Here is a 17,501-nt window from a genome sequence, read left to right as displayed (position 1 = left end):
CTCTATTAGTAGGACACAACCTAGATATATATCTACAAAATAAATCCAGATTATTTCAGAAGGAGAGAATTACTAGCAAATGAGGCAATCAGGAAAGTCCTCAAATAGGAGATGGCTGTGAGAGAACAAGGGTTTGAAGTAGCCATATACCTCCCAGACTACCTTCTTTCTTGATAATGAATTCTTTTCTATGTTTTGCATGACTACACATGTCTAATTGATATCATATCACTAGCAGCTGAAGGAAGAACGAATTTGGAACTCAGCATTTTAAAAATGAATGCTAAAAAGTAGAATAAAATAAAAAGATTGTACATTTCTTTGATGTAATTAATACTTTATTCCATTTATTTTTCCAAGTTCCTTATTTACTATATATGGTGGCCTGCTTGCATTCATTGCTGTCTGAATGAAACTGATTTTTTCATTCTTTGGAGAAAATAATATCCCATCATTCATAGCCAAACAACAAGAAGTGGGATATTCGGTCATTTCAGTAGGATTCTTTGTGACCCTATTTGAGGTTCTTCTGGCAAAAGTAGTCCAATGGTTTGCTATTTCCTTTTCCAGAAAATTTTACAGATGAGAAAACTGAGGTAAATAGGGTTAAGTGACTTGCCCAAGGTCCCACAGCTAATTTGAGTCTGAGGCTGAATTTGAACTCATGAAGATGAGTCCTCCGGAATCCCTTGCATCACCTAGGTTCCCCAAGGATGAGGTACAAGAAATATTTTTAAAGAAAGGATCAATAGGATCAAATAAAAGAGAAGGAAAGAGAAGAGTACAATATGTTTTCATGATAAGAACAACCGTGGTAGCTCCAGGCATGGAATAAGATAACTAGCATGAGGAGATGATGAGTTTATTTGGGGACATGTTGAGTTTGAGGTGACAACAGGACATCTTCATGGACATATTTGAGAGGTAATTGAGGCTTCAAGCTAGAGCAAGTATCAGGTCTAAAAGTTCAGATTTGGGGATCACTTCCAGAAATTTGCCTACAGGGGGAAGTAGGGAGAATGGTCTCAGTGTGCTAAATATCTTGTCATTAAGTCATTCTGATTTCTGTGGGGTTTTCTTGGCAGAGAATCTGGAGTGGCTTACTATTTCCTTCTCCAGTTGCCTCCATTTTACAGTTGAGGAAAGTGAGGCAAATAGAGATTAAGTGACCTGCAAAGAATTGCAAAGGTGTTAATTATATTACATTCAACAAACATTTATTGAGCACCTTTACTATGTGCCAGTTACTGCCTGAGCTCCAAGAATAGAAAAACAAAAAATTAAAAATCAAAATTAAACAGTCCCTGCCCTTGAGGAGCTTAAAATTTATTGAAGGACACAGGTCTACAACATGATAGAAAATAAGCAGGAAAGGGACAGGTAGGTGGCGCAGTGGGTAGAGCATCAGTCCTGAAATCAGGAGGACCTGAGTTCAAATATAGTCTCAGACACTTAATTAACACTTCCTAGCTGTGTGACCCTGGCCAAGTCACTTAACCCCAATTGCCTCAGAAAAACAAAAGAAGAAAAAGAAAAAGGAAAGAAAATAAGCAGGAAAGTCAGTACTAATTAATGGATGAATCGGAAAGACTTTCTGGAGGAGGCATCTTTGAAAAAAGTTGACAATGACAGGAGGCAGAAGTGAGGTGGGATAGCATCCCAAATGTACTGTCCTAACATCTTCAAACTAGCATGTGCAAAGACAGAAAGGAAAGAGATGAAATGCCTGGGATGTGGAACATCAAGAAAGTCCTTTGGGCTGGAAAAAAGCAGGGGAGGAATATCCACATGAGTCTTAAAAATGCATTAGTTACATAATAAATATAGTTATGACTATGATAGCTGTTCATTGCCACCTTCAGTGTCTCTTGTTGGTGTTGCAAAAGGCCTCAGGTATGTAGGTTCATCTGCCATTATTCCTGCTCATCCTCTCTAAGTTTCTGTATATATAACTCATGCAAGGCTTTTCTCTTCCAATAAGCAACTGACAAGCATGTATTAAACTCCTATTTAATAAACCAGTGCCTGTCCTCATGGAGCTTACATTCTACAAAAAGAATAATGGTGGCTAGAGATCCAGGCCCTTGTCTACTCTGAAGCATATGTGCCCACAAAGGGATCAGAATACAAATTTGGATACTGTTTCCCATTAGTGCTCTCACCCAGAATCTTCCTTGAGCTTCAGAAATCTAGGCTCTCCTCAGTCTAGATGTAACAGAATGAGCACTAACTTGTTTTGGAGTTAGGAGACTTGGAAGTATATCCCAGCTCTGTCAGGTCCCTACCCAAGTAACCCTGAGCAAATCACTCCACCCAAAAGGTTTCCATTTCACATGTGAAATGAGGACTTTGTGTCCAATTGGCAAAGATGATAAAAGACAGAAATAGCCGATGTTGGAGGGACTGTGGGAAGTCAGGCATAGTACTGTATTCACTGTTGGTAGTTCTGGGAATTGGTCCAACAATTCTGGAAATCTATTTTGAATTATGATAAAGAAGTTTCTAAACTGTTCTTATACTTTGACCCCCACAGATCCCACTATTGGGTAAACACTCTCAAGAATGAAATAATGAATTTCATATATAGCAAAATATTCCTAGGGGTGTTCTTTGTAGTAGGGAAATAGTGGGAACAAAGTAGATGCCCATTGATTGGGGAATGGATGAGTACATTTTGATGGATGACTGTGGTAGAATGTTATGACCTAGTAAGAAATTACAAACATTAATTCAAAGAAATACAAGAAAGAGTTGTAAGAACCAACACAGACACAGGAGAATACAGAATACTGATGCCACGGTAGACACAATGACAATAATGTCAATAAAAACAACACTGCTAAACAGTTGTTTTCAGGTTATTTGCCATAACAAATCCTGAAGAAGAAGATATAGTAAAATTCCCTTCTCTTGCTGGTGAGATAGCAGATTCTAGGTGCACTCAGCCCACCCATATCTCTGTGTTGCTTGGCTTGGCTTTGCTATTTATGTTTCCTCATTTAAGAAATGAAGAGCTTCAACAAGCTGACATCTGAGATCCTTTCCTGATCAATAGACCTGTGACTAAAAGACTTAGAAACAGGGTAGGGGATGATATTTAGAAGCGATAGGGGCATTTAAAAAAAAAAAAGAATAAATAAAACAATAAAATAAAATAATCTCTAGAGTCACTTCTAGTTCATGAATCTCTGATATTTCTAAAGGTGTTTCTTTTTCTCAAGTCCCATTTCATTATTCTCTTTGCTCTCTTCACCCCTTGATCACTTTGGACAAGGGAATTCTTGGACATGATTCTCATTCTTCTCCAGCCAGCGAGAATTTGTAAGTGCTATTTTCTCCTTTTTGACAGAGATATTTCTCTTGGATCTCTCTCCTTCCTGCTAGGGGCAGCTAGGTGGCACAGTGGATAGAGAAGCAAGCCTGAAGTCAGGAAGATCTGAGTTCAAATCTAGCCTCAAACATTTACTAATTGTGTGACCCTGGGCCAGTCACATAAACCTGTCTGCCTCAGTTTCCCCATCTGTAAAATGGAGATGGTAATGATAGCATCCTCTTCCCAAGAGTAGTTATGAGAATCAAATGAGATCATTGTAAAGTGCTTAGTCCGGTGCCTGGCACATAATAAATGTTATCTGTTATTAATGTCCAAATCCAACTAAAATAAATATTAATAGTAGAGTCAAAACCAAAACTTAAAGCTTTTAGTTTCTTAGGCTATTTCCACATTACTCTGCCACCTCCAATTCTGGTGAATAAAACTGACTGATTAGCTCCAACATCATCTCCTATACAAGATCTTTCTGAATTTCCCCAGTTGATAATAATCTTCTCTTACCCCATATTATTTCATAACTGTTGTTTTTCTAGTTGTCTGTGTACATGTTGTGCCCCTTACCTCTATAGAATGTAAGCACTTTGAGGACAGGAACTGTTTTGTTTTTGTCTGTGTCTATAGTACAAGCACAGAGTAGATTCTGAATAGTGCTCATTGAGTTAATGCATGAAAACCAATTTAACCAACTGAGGCTTTTCTTCAAAGGAATGACATTAGTTTCTTCTTATTCCTAAATAAAGAAGAAATCACCCAATTGGCTTGAGATTCAATCTCTTGTTTTCTCTCTCTCTGCTGGCTATTCACAAAAGGAGGGGCAAATTTCTTTTTATGCTATTGATCTTTCTGGTTAGATCTGTTAGCCCGTATTTCACTTTTGAATGCATAAAAAAGGAGTGCTCACAGTTCACCTAAATGTTCATGAGTGTAGTCATGTTGTTCAAAAATCGTGAAAAAATAGAATATTTTCCCTATTCTTCCATATTCCATAGTCAAGGTCTTTGCCCCAGCATGACTAGATAAACTTTGGGATCTACCAAAGTGACTTACATATATCTTGGTGATTATAGAAATGAATTGGATCCTGAACCATTACAGAAACAATCTCATTAAAGGCAGGCCTATAAATATATTATTGGTGAAACTGTCAGTTGCTCCAACTATACTTAAAAAGACTTTGGAATTATTTTTTTTAAAGTAATTTGACTCAAAAGCCTCCCACCTCTGATCAAAGCTTTGACCATGAAGGTCAAAGACGGAAAGAAAAGTTTTATATACTTCAAAATATTTTTTTACATTTCAAAATTTCAAAAAAAAATTGTCACAGCAAAAAATGCAAAAAAAAAAAAAAAAAAAAAAGGAGGTGCCCAAAGCCTGAGGAAGGGTTGAACCCAGATCTCAAAGCTTCTAGAAATGATGAATAGCCCCTCCTCACTGAAATACTGGGGGTTCTCCTTCTTTGTTGTTATTGTTCATTTCAGTGGTCACTCTTTATGATCTCATTTGGGGTAACAGTGATTCACCATTTCCTTCTCCAGCTCATTTTACAAATGAGGAAACTGAGGCAGAGTTAAGTGACTTGACCAGGGTCACACAGCTAGTACGTGTCTGAGGTCAGATTTAAACCCAGGAAGATAAGTCTTCCTGATTCTGAGTCCAGGGTTATCTCATTTCACAGAGCCTAAATAAGCCATATGGAAGCCAGCCTGCAGGACAGCGACCCAGTCTGTTTATCGAATCTGTAGCAAAAGAGCTAAGAAAGGAGACTCGGGAAAATGCAGAGTTCCAGGCAAAAACCTCTTCTTTTTAGCCTGACCATCTCATTATTTATATCTCAAGGGAATATTGATTTCAGCCAACTCGAGGTCTGCTGCAGAAGAATTAGATCTGAACTCTCATCTCCTGTGAGAACTACCGGCAGTGCTCGTCCCGGCACATAAACTAGGATGTGTCAGTGTCACTGTCAAAACGAGATGGATGTCGATTTCACACACTCACCGGCGTGGGCCGGGTAAGGGCGCTGCCAGAAAACTTTCCGGTTTGTCCTGGCGAGCGAGGAGTCCAGCCTGGTGGGGCAACAGTCTGAATAGACAGCTGCTGTGCATGGAACTGATAGCCAGTATTGATGACTCTCCCTGGCTGTTACTGAGATTTCTAGTTAGTTAAGTGCCTTGAAATAGCCACAAGAGTAAGTTTCCCCAAAGCAACCTTGCTCAGTAATACTCTGAAATGAGCTTATACAGCAGAGTGAGGGATATGGAAGGAAAATGCCGTCATTTTTTTTTCTTATTTATTTTTATTTTTTATTTTAGTTTTTTATATACAAAACATATGCATGGATAATTTTTCTTTTCTTTTTTTTTTTATTATAGTAACTTTTTATTGACAGAACCCATGCCAGGGTAATTTTCTTACAACATTATCCCTTGCACTCACTTCTGTTCCGATTTTTTCCTCCCACCCTTCACCCCCTTCCCCTAGATGACAAGCAGTCCTATATATGTTGAATATGTCATAGTATATCCTAGATACAATATATGTGTGCAGATCCAAACAGTTTTCTTGTTGCACAGGGAGAATTGGATTCAGAAGGTAGAAATAACCCGGGAAGAAAAACAAAAATGCAAACAGTTTACATTCATTTCCCAGTGTTTTTTCTTTGGGTGTAGCTGCTTCTGTCCATCATTGATCAATTGAAACTGAATTAGGTCTCTTTGTCAAAGAAATCCACTTCCATCAGATTACATCTTCATACAGTATCATTGTTGACGTATATAATGATCTCTTGGTTCTGCTCATTTCACTTAGCATCAGTTCATGTAATTCTCTCCAAGCTTCTCTGTATTCATCTTGCTGGTCATTTCTTACAGAACAATAATATTCCATAACATTCATATACCACAATTTACCCAACCATTCTCCAATTGATGGGCATCCACTCAGTTTCCAGCTTCTAGCCACTACAAACAAGGCTGCCACAAACATTTTGGCACATACTGGTCCCTTTCCCTTCTTTACTATCTCCTTGGGGTATAAGAAACACTGCTGGATCAAAGGGTATGCACAGTTTGATAACTTTTTGGGCATAATTGCATGGATAATTTTTCAACATTAACCCTTGCAAAACCTTTTGTTCCAAATTTTCCCCTCCTTCCCTAGATGGCAGGTGGTCCAATACATGTTAAATATGTTACGTATATGTTAAATACAATATATATATATATATATATATATATATATATACATATTTATACAGTTATCTTGTTGCACAAGAAAAATCGGATTTATAAAGAAGGTAAAAATAACCTGGGAAGAAAAACAAAAATAATGTCTTCATTTTTAATGCAAAGAAAATAATGTCTGTAGCACTTACTTTACCTCCTTAGACAATGCTCTGAAATTCTAAGTCACATTCCCAAACAAAGCTCTAAAACTAAGTTGCAGAGGAACTCTGATCTGCACTGGTGGAAGGACCTTTCAAACCAGGAGTTCCTTACACTGAGATTGCAGGTCTGAACTTCCTTCACCTGGTTGTGGTGAAACCCAAATGATGTAAGGAATATAAAAAAGGCTTTGTACGGGGCAGCTAGGTAGTGCAGTGGATAGAGCGCCAGCCCTGAAGTCAGGAGGACCTGAATTCAAATCTGGTCTCAGACACTTAACACTTCCTATCTGTGTGACTCTGGCCAAGTCACTTAACCCCAGTTGCCTCAGCAAAAAATAATAATAATAAATTAAAAATTTTTTAAAAAATTAAAGGCTTTGTAAGCTTGACAGCGCTAAACAAATCCAGGTCTTCTCAAAATGCACAGAATTTTCCTTACAACCCTAAAAAATGCTGTTATTCCCATTTTGCAGTTGGGAAAACTGAAGCTCAGAAATGTTCAATGATTTGCCCCCAAGGTCAGCCAGTTACATAAGAGGCAAATCTAAGTCTCAAACCCTGGTCTTTCAATATGAATGAAGCCCAGGGCTCTTTCCTCTTTTCCATATTGCCTCCCGATTTTGAGAAGGGGAGCAGCACAGGTCATGCACGAGACACCTCATGTGACCTTCACATGGTTGTTGGAAGTTCAGGTTTAATCTGCTGACAGGTCATGCATACAGAGCCTTTCAAAAATGTTAGTGTAGGCAGTGTGTTCAGAGGGGAATGTCGTGGGCTGCCCCCGAGGAATTTCAGATTCAGCAGATCTGTTTCCTCCTGTCACAAATCCCCGGGCCTTAGAGAAGACCTCTAGTTGGATGAAGTTTTTCTCCGTGTGTATCAGGAGGGCTCGGTCCTGAAGGTGGATCCACTCAGGTGAGGGGTCTACTTGCTTTGGGAGTTCAATGACAGAAACTGTCAAGATTAATAGGGTTTCACACTGGAGTTATTGGTTAGAAAAGTGGCAGCCAAAAAGATGGATTTGGGTGAATGGTTCTCAGTGAGGAATTGGTCTTTTAGATGTTTTCTAGAAACCCAGGCAGCGAAGTGTACAGTAAATAGAGCACCAGATCTACAGTCAGGAAAACCTGAATTCAAATACGGCCTTTGACACTAACTGTGTGAACTTGGGCAAATCATTTGATCCTGTTCGCCTCAGTTATCTTATGTGCAAAATTAGCTACAGTAGGAAATGGCAAAACAGGCCAGTATCTTCACCAAGATAACCTCAAAGGGGGGTCACAAAGAGTTAGATGTGACTGAAAAATACCTCAACAATAACAGAAAAACAGGTTGTTGGGAAGAGTTCTTGATCCATCTGCTGTAATCCAGGTTTATTTTGGAGTTGTGTATTTAATCTACCCAACAACCAGATCTGAAACTCCATGAGGACAGGGCCAGGAGTATTCAAATGCTGCATGTCTCTGAGAACCCAACAGAGTCTTCTGAAATTCCCAGGCCTTCCCCATTATTAGTGCCTTCCCTCAAAACTATCTAAAACACTATGGGTATGTGTGTGTGTATATATATATATACACACACACACACACATACCCATATATATATATACACACACACACACACATAGTTGTCTATTAGAATATAATCTCCTTGAGGGCAGGGGACCATGTTTTTGTCTTTTTTTGCAGGGCTTAGGACAGTACTTATACTTAATAAATGTTTGTTGACTGATATTCTAGGTTTCATAGAATGAAATCAAAAGATTTTAGAATTTAAAAGTCATCTAGCCAAATAATATTGTTGCTGTTGCCATATTTGTTGCTGTTGTTGTTGTCTTTAACAAATGAGGAAGTTTAATAATTTGTAAGGATCACATAGGTAGGAAAGGACAGAGTTAGGATCCCAAGCCAGGCCCTCCAAAGATCCACATACTGTCCTTTCCGGACTCCTGGAGAATCATGTTAGCCTTTCACTAACCAAGGCTGGAATATTAGCAATTCTAGGCCAGGTCTTCAGGCAGAAAAAAATGTCACCCTTAGACCTTCCCTCAAAAGATAATTTGGGCTGCTTCAGATCTGCTAAGGAGATCATAGAATAGGGCAGCTAAGATTAGTATCCCAGGGCTCACCTGAGATGATCCCAGTAGGACCAAGCCACCATAACATTGTGAGCTCCATTTAGCAAACATGTCTTTAAGGGCCTATTATTTGCAAATCACTCAGCTTTTGCTCTCTCCCATCCATTTAGTATCCAAATTGCCTGTTCTTGCTAGAAGTACCATCAGCTTCCTATTAAATAGGTAAATAGCTTTCATTATTGTGCAATTTTAGTTTCTAGAAATTCACCTCTAAGCTACTTTTTTACTTAATCCTCTGCTCTCTTTGATTCTTCTCAGCTCATATATGTCATCTTTTCCCATCCTTAATACAAGTGCCTTCCCTCTGTTCATTATTTCCTACTTATCTTGCATTTATCTTGTTTGTGCATAGTGTTTGCACATTATATCTCTTCCATTAGATTGTGAACTCCATGAGAGCATGCTCTGTCTCTTACTTTTCTTTGTGTCCCCAGAGCTCCCCACTGTGCCTGATACAATAGCAGATGTTTATTAAGTATTTATGGAGTGACAGATTGACTGGTAGTGCTAGTACTATCCTAGCTCTAGGTAAGACCTCAGACTCAGCAGCTATAATGCTTGATAGGAATGATGGTCCCATGGGTTCACCACATTGGAGGATATTGTCAGACCAATTGATCCCTTCTTCTCACAAAAGGTTTTCCCCTAAAGACCATCTTCCTCTCTTTTCTGGCCCCTTTTGCTCTGTTATTGATATGTCCAAGCCTGTGATCTAAAGAAAGTAGTTTGGGATTTCTTGAGGATAAGGATTGAGTCTCATTTACCATTGTCATTCCCATAATTACTAGACCAGCCTTTGTATGGAGGAGGTATAGCAGAGACAATGTTTGTTTGCTTTATGATAAGTAACTATTATATGTCCAGTTTGCAGGGCAGCTATTTGGTGCATTCAGTAAAGTCAGGAGGACCTGAGTTCAAATGTGATCTCAGACACATAACACTTGCTAGCTGTGTGACCTTGTACAAGACACTTAACCCCAATTGTCTCAAAAGAGTAATAATAATAATAATAATAATAATAATATTCATCAAGTTGGTACTACGTGTTTGGGGCAATTGCACCTACCCAAACTGACTACTCAGGAGTCACTCCAAATGATGTACAGAAAGAATTTATTAGAATCTCGAGTAGCGGACCGTCCTGGCCTGTGGGCCCGAAAGGACAGCAATGATACCCACAGAAGGAGAGTCATTCACTTGAAGATGCTTACAACTTTTATACATTTCAGACAAAGAACCCCCAAAATCCCACCCTCTTTAGGTTGTGATTGGTTACATAAACCTTTATCTCCCTATTTGGTCAGTGGAATGCAGTGAAAAAGGTGATTTACAGCTTCGGCCACTTAATTCCTTCTTTGGGCAATGGAATGCAGTCCAGGTCTCATCTAAAATCATGGGACTGGGGCCTATAGGCCTGAGCTACTTTAGTTAACGGTCTCTGATCAATATGTGCTTACTCTGTAAGTTCTTCACCTTTCCACACATATGGAAATGCAAAGATGAATGAGAGACTCCCAACTTAAGGGAAATATTTTAGGAAATATTTTGTTGTTCAATAATTCCAGTCATGTCCAATTCTTCATGGCCCCATCTGGGTTTTCATGAAAAAGATACCAGAGTGGTTTGCCATTTCCTTCTCCAGCTCATTTTATAGATGAGGAAACTGAGGCAAATAGGATTAAGTGATTTTTCTCAGGGTCACACAGTTAGTAAGTGTCTGATTTTAATTCAAATTTTCCTGATTCCCATCATGGTCTCTATACACCATGCTACCTAGCAGCCCTAAGAAAAATAGGACATCTAAACAAGGTCCATTGACATCTAACACAGCAGAGTATAAGCGTTCCCAATTTTTTCATTCTCCTTCCCCCTTGAATTACAGTAAATCTTCCTATACTCCCCTTTCAATATAAACAGAAATAAATTGAGAGTTTATCATGCATAGACACATAAGAAATTAAATTAAGAGATTTAATTTTTCATAATAGAAATTGTATTCAATATATAACATTTTAGTGTCCTAAAGTTTCTAAATGTTTATCAAATCTGTCAGCTAAAGGGATAAAACCAACTCTTGATTCCTTTTCATGTCAATCAAGGGTTTTATTCTCAGTATATTTTTAAACAAATATGCTAGTAAAATGTCCACCCTCTAATTTTTATGTCATATTTTGGATTTGATTGAGAATAGGACTGAGAATCCTAATTCAAAGAGACAGGTTGTTATAAATGGTATTAAAATCTTGTAAGCACATTCAGTAAAGATGGAATAAGCTTCTGCAGGGGCATACTCAAAATTTTGCAACTTCATTGATTGAAAATTAGGAGTTTCTAGTTTTCACAAACCTCAACTCATCTTTCACTGGATCATCGTTGCCGATTTTTGCTAGTTGGGTATGAAAAGGGGCTTATAAGCAAATTTTAGTTTTGCTTCAAAGGTATGATTCCTACTGACTTTTATGTAGTTATAAAAAGTTTATATAGATTATATAGCTACACTGGAACGTTCCTTCCCCTTTCTATCCTGCTTCTGCCTCCTTACAAATCACAAATATTTTCACTAACATTAATGCTTTTGGAATATTTCAATCGAGTAATATAGTTATTTGCCAAATAAAAGCTAGCAGATGTTCCATGTATATTCTTGACAAGTTTTCCATATACCTCAGGAACATTGGTGTTCACTTGTTTTTTAGTCACATCCAACTTAATGCCATTGATGGTTTTCTTGGCACAGACACTGCAGTGGATTGCCATTTCCTCCTCCAGCTCATTTTATAGATGAGGAAACTGAGGCAAACAGGGTGAACTGACTTGCCCAGAATCACACAGCTAATAAATACCTGAGGCTGGATTTGAACTCTGAAAGATGACTATTTTTGAGTCCTGGCTCAGAATTCTGGGTGCACTATGGCACCACCTAGCTGCTGCTCCTCAGAAGGACACATTCCCTAAGTCTGAAACTACAGGCTGGGTCTGAATCCTACTTCATACATTTACTATTTATATTGCACTAGACAAACCAAGTGAGTAAATATTAAGGACCTACTGTATGCCAGTGTGCTGTACTATATGCTGAGGATACAAAGAAAGGCAAAAAATAATCTCTGCCCTCAAGTGGCTCACAGACAAATGGAAATTAATCACTTCAATTAAATCTCTCTTAGCCTCAGTTTCTTTATCTATGAAACTGGAAAAATAATATTATCAAAACATCCCAGGATTGTTGGGAGGTTCACAGGAGAGAATTCCTCAAATCCTAAAATTTTTCCTTTATTCTGAAGGAAACTTGGAGAAATCTCTTTCCCTATGTTGGTCTACATTCATTTTACCAAGGGAGAAAATGCGCGAATCTGGAATTGGATCTGAAGTATTTGTCCAACACACCTGTGAGGTGTTTAGTATTCCTAAGTGGAAAATTTTTAAATGACCAATTTTCAATTATTAAATGAAAATCACAGCCAATTGAGTGAAAGGATAAGACCAGTGCAAGGTTTGGAGACTTTCTACCAAGATGGCTATCTTCATAAGAGGCAAGAATCTCAGTTCCCACAAACTGACTCCAGAAAAATCCTGAAATTTATAGCATGTAAGTTTGAGTGACTTCTTCTACTACCTTGAAAAATACACAAAAAGTTAGCAGACGCCCCTTACAGGTTGCAAGAAAGGGGAGCCCTCCAACAACGGAAATGTAAGCTGACTGTATACAACTCTTCTTCAATTAAGTCCAATTCACTTGCGAGTCAAGACATCACCTTCCTGATATCACTAGTTCTCTTCAAGAATGAAGGATGAACAACAACAACTAGCTGACCAGAAATAGAATACACATAGCCTCCAAGGCACTGTGTCCAGAGGCAGCAGGAGGAGAGAGCTCTCCTGGAAAAAAAAAAAAAACCATCATGGTAGTCAGAAAGCTAGAATAGGTACCTTGGAAGGCCCAGAGAGTGATAGTGGCTGGTTACCAGCATAGTATGACAGCCTTGGCCTAGGGCTTTTAAGGTCTCTTAACTCTCTCTCCTAAGGTGCCAGAGAAGGAAGGCCCTAGAGATCCATTATTCTGAACCTCAAAGATCTCAGAGGGGTCAAAGCACAGAAGTTGAAGATCAGAGTAATAACCCAAGGGACCCAGGATGAGACTAAGTGGGGCTGACCATCTCACTCAAAAGTATAGTAGGGGGCAGAATCTAGTCCTAGAACAAAGACCCAATTAGAAATGAGAGTTGGAAAGATGAGAAAACCAAAGAAATTACCAATAGATATCAAAAATTATAATAAAGCTAACATAACAACTGTAAGCAGAGACAAAGACAAAAATGGATTTTTCACAAACGCTACATCTATACCTAGAAGAAATAAAGCAAGAGATTTAAAAATGAAATAAAAACTGTTGAGGGAAGAATTGCAAAGAAAATGAGTATCTTAAAAGAAAAAGTAGTAAAACTTACTCAAGAAATAAAATCTCTCAAGACTAGAGCAACTGAACAAAAATCAATGACTCCCCGAGACAGAAAGAAATATTAACACGAAATCAGTAGATTGAAAAGTGGAAGAAAATGTAAGGTATTTTATATCAAAAAATCACTTGAAAAACAAGTCAAAGAGTGATAATTTAAGAATCATTGAACTCCCTGAAAAGTGTGATTTTTTACAAAGACTACACAGAAGATAAAATGAACAACTTTGCATTAAATTTTAAAGTTTTTGCAGAAACAAATCCAGTGAAGCTAAGATTACAAGTAAAGAATTAGCTAAGAATGAGGGAAGGCTTTGCAGCTAGTTTGTCTAATAAAAGTCTCATTTCAAAGATCTATAAGGAACAGATTAAAATTTACTAAAAAAAAGAAACAAAAATGGTCAAAGGATATATACAGACAATTCTCATAGAAAGAAATCCAAACTATCTATAGCATATGAAAAAATGATCCACATTACTAATAAAAAGAAAAAACAACTCTAAGGTTTTACCTCACACGCACCAGTGTCAAAGATGATAAAAGGGAAAGACAATGAAAGTTAGAGAGGCTGTGGGAAAACAAGCACTTTGATACACTGTTAGGAAAGTTGTGAATTGGTATAGCCATTTGGGAAAACAACATGGAACTATGCTTCAAAAATCACTAAACAGTTTTCCAAGGAAGTAGAAAGGGGAGGGAGAATAAAATGCTTAGTAACTTTAAAAAATATATATTTAAAAGAAGATTACAAGATTGAGAAAACTGAGGATGGGGTTAAAGGGTGGGCACACCCAACCACACAAAAAACAACTCTATTCATCATCTTCATTTGGATGTCCCAGTGGTTTCCTCAAATTCAATATATCCAGACTAAACTCATCTTTCCTTCCCCTCATTCTTAACTTTCTTGTTTCAGATGACAGCATAAGAATCCTTCAAGTCACCTAGGCATAAAACCTTGGAGTCATTTTTTTTTTTTACTATTTCCCTCATTTGGCACATCCAAACGGTTACCAGTTCTTGTCAATTCTATCTTCACTATATCTCCACCATCCTCTTTTTCATTCTCACTACTACCCATACTACCCAAGGAGGCAGAAGCAGGATAGAAAGAGGAAGGAACGTTCCAGTGTAGCTATATAATCTATATAAACTTTTTATAACTACATAAAAGTCAGTAGTATGGGTCCACAAATTCTAGGAAGACCTAGACCCCTGAATCTGATAATATAGATGAGAAAAATAAGATCTCTAAACTTGAGCAAATAAGTGACTTGCTCAAGATCATATAGGTTACAGAGATGGGATTCTAAGTCAAATCCTATGAATTTACGTTCATTAGGAAAGTTCAGGTTCTTTCCATTCCACCATTGACAACTACTTCCTCCCTTCTATCTGAATTATTGTAATACCCTTTTTTCCCATCCATCTTTCACATTGCAGCTAAAATATACAGCTCTACTTATACTTGCTGATTTAAAAAAAAAAAAAGAAAGAAAGAAAACTTCAGTGGCTCATCCTTGCATAAAAAATATGATCCAGACTTCTCAGTCTGGCATTCAAGATTTTTTACAAGCTGGTTCTGACCCATCTTTCTTGTCATATTCCATATGACTCCTCTTCATGTATTTTCTCCTTCAGCCAAATTGGACCACTTGCCTTTCCACCATCTTGTCCTGATCTCTGCTGACTAACTGTATCACCCTTCATGCTTGAAGGAGACCCCATTCTGATTCACCATCTATTAAATCCTGCCTTTCTTTGAAGGGCAGGTCCTACTTCCTCCAACAGTCATTTGCCCCAGATCCCTTTTTTTTTTCCTTTCTTCATCTTTATACTATTCTACCTATATGACTATCAATCAACAAGCTTTTATTAAGTACCTACTACATGCCAGATATTGTGCTAGACTCTGCAGATTCGAATACAAAAAGTAGCCTCAATGAGATTCCAATTTACAGGAACAGGGGTTCTTAACCTGAAATCTGACTTTTTTTAAAAAGGTAGGTAGAAAGATAGATAGATAACTAGATAGATAGATAGATGGATAGATGGATGGATGGATGGGTGGATGGATGGATGGATGGATGAATGAATGGATAGAATAGATAGATAGATAAATAGATAGATGGAAGAGTGGATGGATAGATAGATAGATAGAAAGAAAGAAAACCTCAAAAAGCAGAATGCTTTGCCTTTTCTTTCTCCAGCTCATTTTATAGAGGAGAAAACAGGTAAGCAGGGTAAAGTGACTTGCCCACATAGATGATACTAAATATCAGAGGCCAAATTTGAACTCAGAAAGATTAGCCTTCCTCACTCCCAGCCTGACAGTTTATCTACTGTGCCATCTAGCTCCCCCACACTCTATGCACCCCCATGCTAAAAGCACTATTTTGTGCTTTTAGCACAAAAAAGAAAAATCAGGTGGGAAATAATGGACCAATACTAGAATTACGGTAGCACCAGACCCCTGGGTCACATTTTTTGTGTGAAGTTGGGCCACTTGGGGCAACAGCCACACATTATATCCCCCATGCAGAAAGAAGGGGAATTCCTGTTTCTTCCATCACCAGGACTAATTGTCAAGCTACAAGACTATTTTGATGAAATTATTTTTGAAGGACTGGGAGATGAGGAGCACATACAGCACAGGCAGCTTCAGGGTGGGGGCCATAGCGGGCCCAGCTCACTAGGAAATCCAAGAGACAGAAAGGGAGAGAGGAAAAGAGATGGTGGCTAAACAAAGCCTGGAGTAGGCAGACTGGCTGGAGGCTCTGCTGAAGGACCAAGTAAGGGACACACTAGGGATTTCCGTGGGCAGCGCCCAGGAGACAGAGGCTTAGTCATCATCATATCAGATGGCTTCGAGGAAAGTAGTTTCAACCTGAGGCCAAAAAGGGTGGATCTGTGGCACAGAAAAAAAATGTACTTCCCAAGGGATTTATATCTGACTGAGAGAGAAAAAGCCAGCCTGGCCAGGTCTGGAAGGGAAAGAAGGGGACAAGCATGAGAACAGACCCTATGGAAACATGGAGGTACAATGGAAAGAGTTTTAAATTTATTCTTTGAATTCAGAGTCACGAGACCTGAGCTTGGACCCTATCTCTGTCTGCCTATTTAAACATGGGCAGATCATTTCATCTTTTGGTCTCTTCTCTCCCTATGAAAAGAAGGAAATGGAGTAGAGAGGAACTATGCAGTCGACTCCTGCTCTATAGCTAATGATATTATAAGTAAGAGGATATCAGAAAAACTGAGCCCCAATTATTACTGATGACTTTAGATGACCTGGTACAAATTACTTAACATTTCTGGGCTTCCATTTCCCCATCTATAAAATGAAGGGATTAGCAGAACCTTCCATCTAGCCCATAGAAATAGTTCAGCATCTCAATTCTACCATGATTTGTGGTTTCTTTAGCAATATAGAGATTCTCTCACTCAGTATAGATTTCAGTCCTTCTAGGTTTTAATAGATAGTTTTCAGGAATTTCTGTGGCTTAAAGAGAATTCACAGTTGGTATTAAAAACTAGGTAAACTTTTATAAGTTGGTCTCTTGATAATAGTCATAGTCTTTGAACCTATTTTCAAAATCTTTATGTTCTGGGGCAAGAGTGCTAATCTTAGAATCACAGGGCCTGTTTTCAAATACTGTCTCTGCCAAAAAGGCTTCATCTATAAAATGAGGAGACTCTTCCAGACAGTCTCTAAGGTCCTTTCAAGATCTGAATGTATGATCTTATGACCTGCCAAAGTTTTATATCCTGATAGTGTAGCCTTCAGGAATTGGGGTCACATTCATACCATTGGTTGTTGACCTTCACTCTCGAAGACAACCAAAATGACATTACTATGTCAGGATCAAGATAAGGTTTATCTGACTGGCTGATCAGACCAAGATAAGCTCAGAAAGTGCTTCCTCAGATCAGCCACATATAGTCTATATGAACTTTTGGAGTGGAGTTTTGGGGAAACATACAAAATAGCAGAAATAAATAATACTTTGGTTCTTCCTTATGTAAGAGAAGTATCCCAACCCCCCAAAATGTATTTAATATAATTAAAAAGATATTCTATGCTCTGATAATTTTATCAGGTAAGAATAATTCTTTGTTTAAATTATAGAATTAATCCATCAGTCAGTAGTATAAAATACATGACAATTCCTAGACGCTTCTGTTGAATCA

The 17,501-nt window shown here is 38.1% G+C and overlaps 1 protein-coding gene across 3 annotated transcripts in view; it reads left to right on the top strand.

The window, feature by feature from the left end:
* IQSEC1 (IQ motif and Sec7 domain ArfGEF 1) overlaps positions 1–17,501 on the top strand; it is a 741,922-nt gene that overhangs the window by 421,970 nt on the left and 302,451 nt on the right. Inside the window, exon 1 of one of the 3 annotated variants that reach the window (XM_031946046.1) lies at positions 7,582–7,631. The exons of the other annotated variants lie outside the window; for them this stretch is intronic. The gene's annotated coding sequence lies outside the window, so the exon portion shown is untranslated. Of the gene's footprint in view, positions 1–7,581; positions 7,632–17,501 lie in introns of those variants that run through there. 3 annotated transcript variants of the gene reach the window in all.

The sequence above is a fragment of the Sarcophilus harrisii genome, chromosome 1, assembly GCF_902635505.1.
Source record: "Sarcophilus harrisii chromosome 1, mSarHar1.11, whole genome shotgun sequence".
In the NCBI taxonomy this organism is placed as follows: domain Eukaryota; kingdom Metazoa; phylum Chordata; class Mammalia; order Dasyuromorphia; family Dasyuridae; genus Sarcophilus; species Sarcophilus harrisii.
This window is presented reverse-complemented; position numbering and strand designations above follow the sequence as displayed.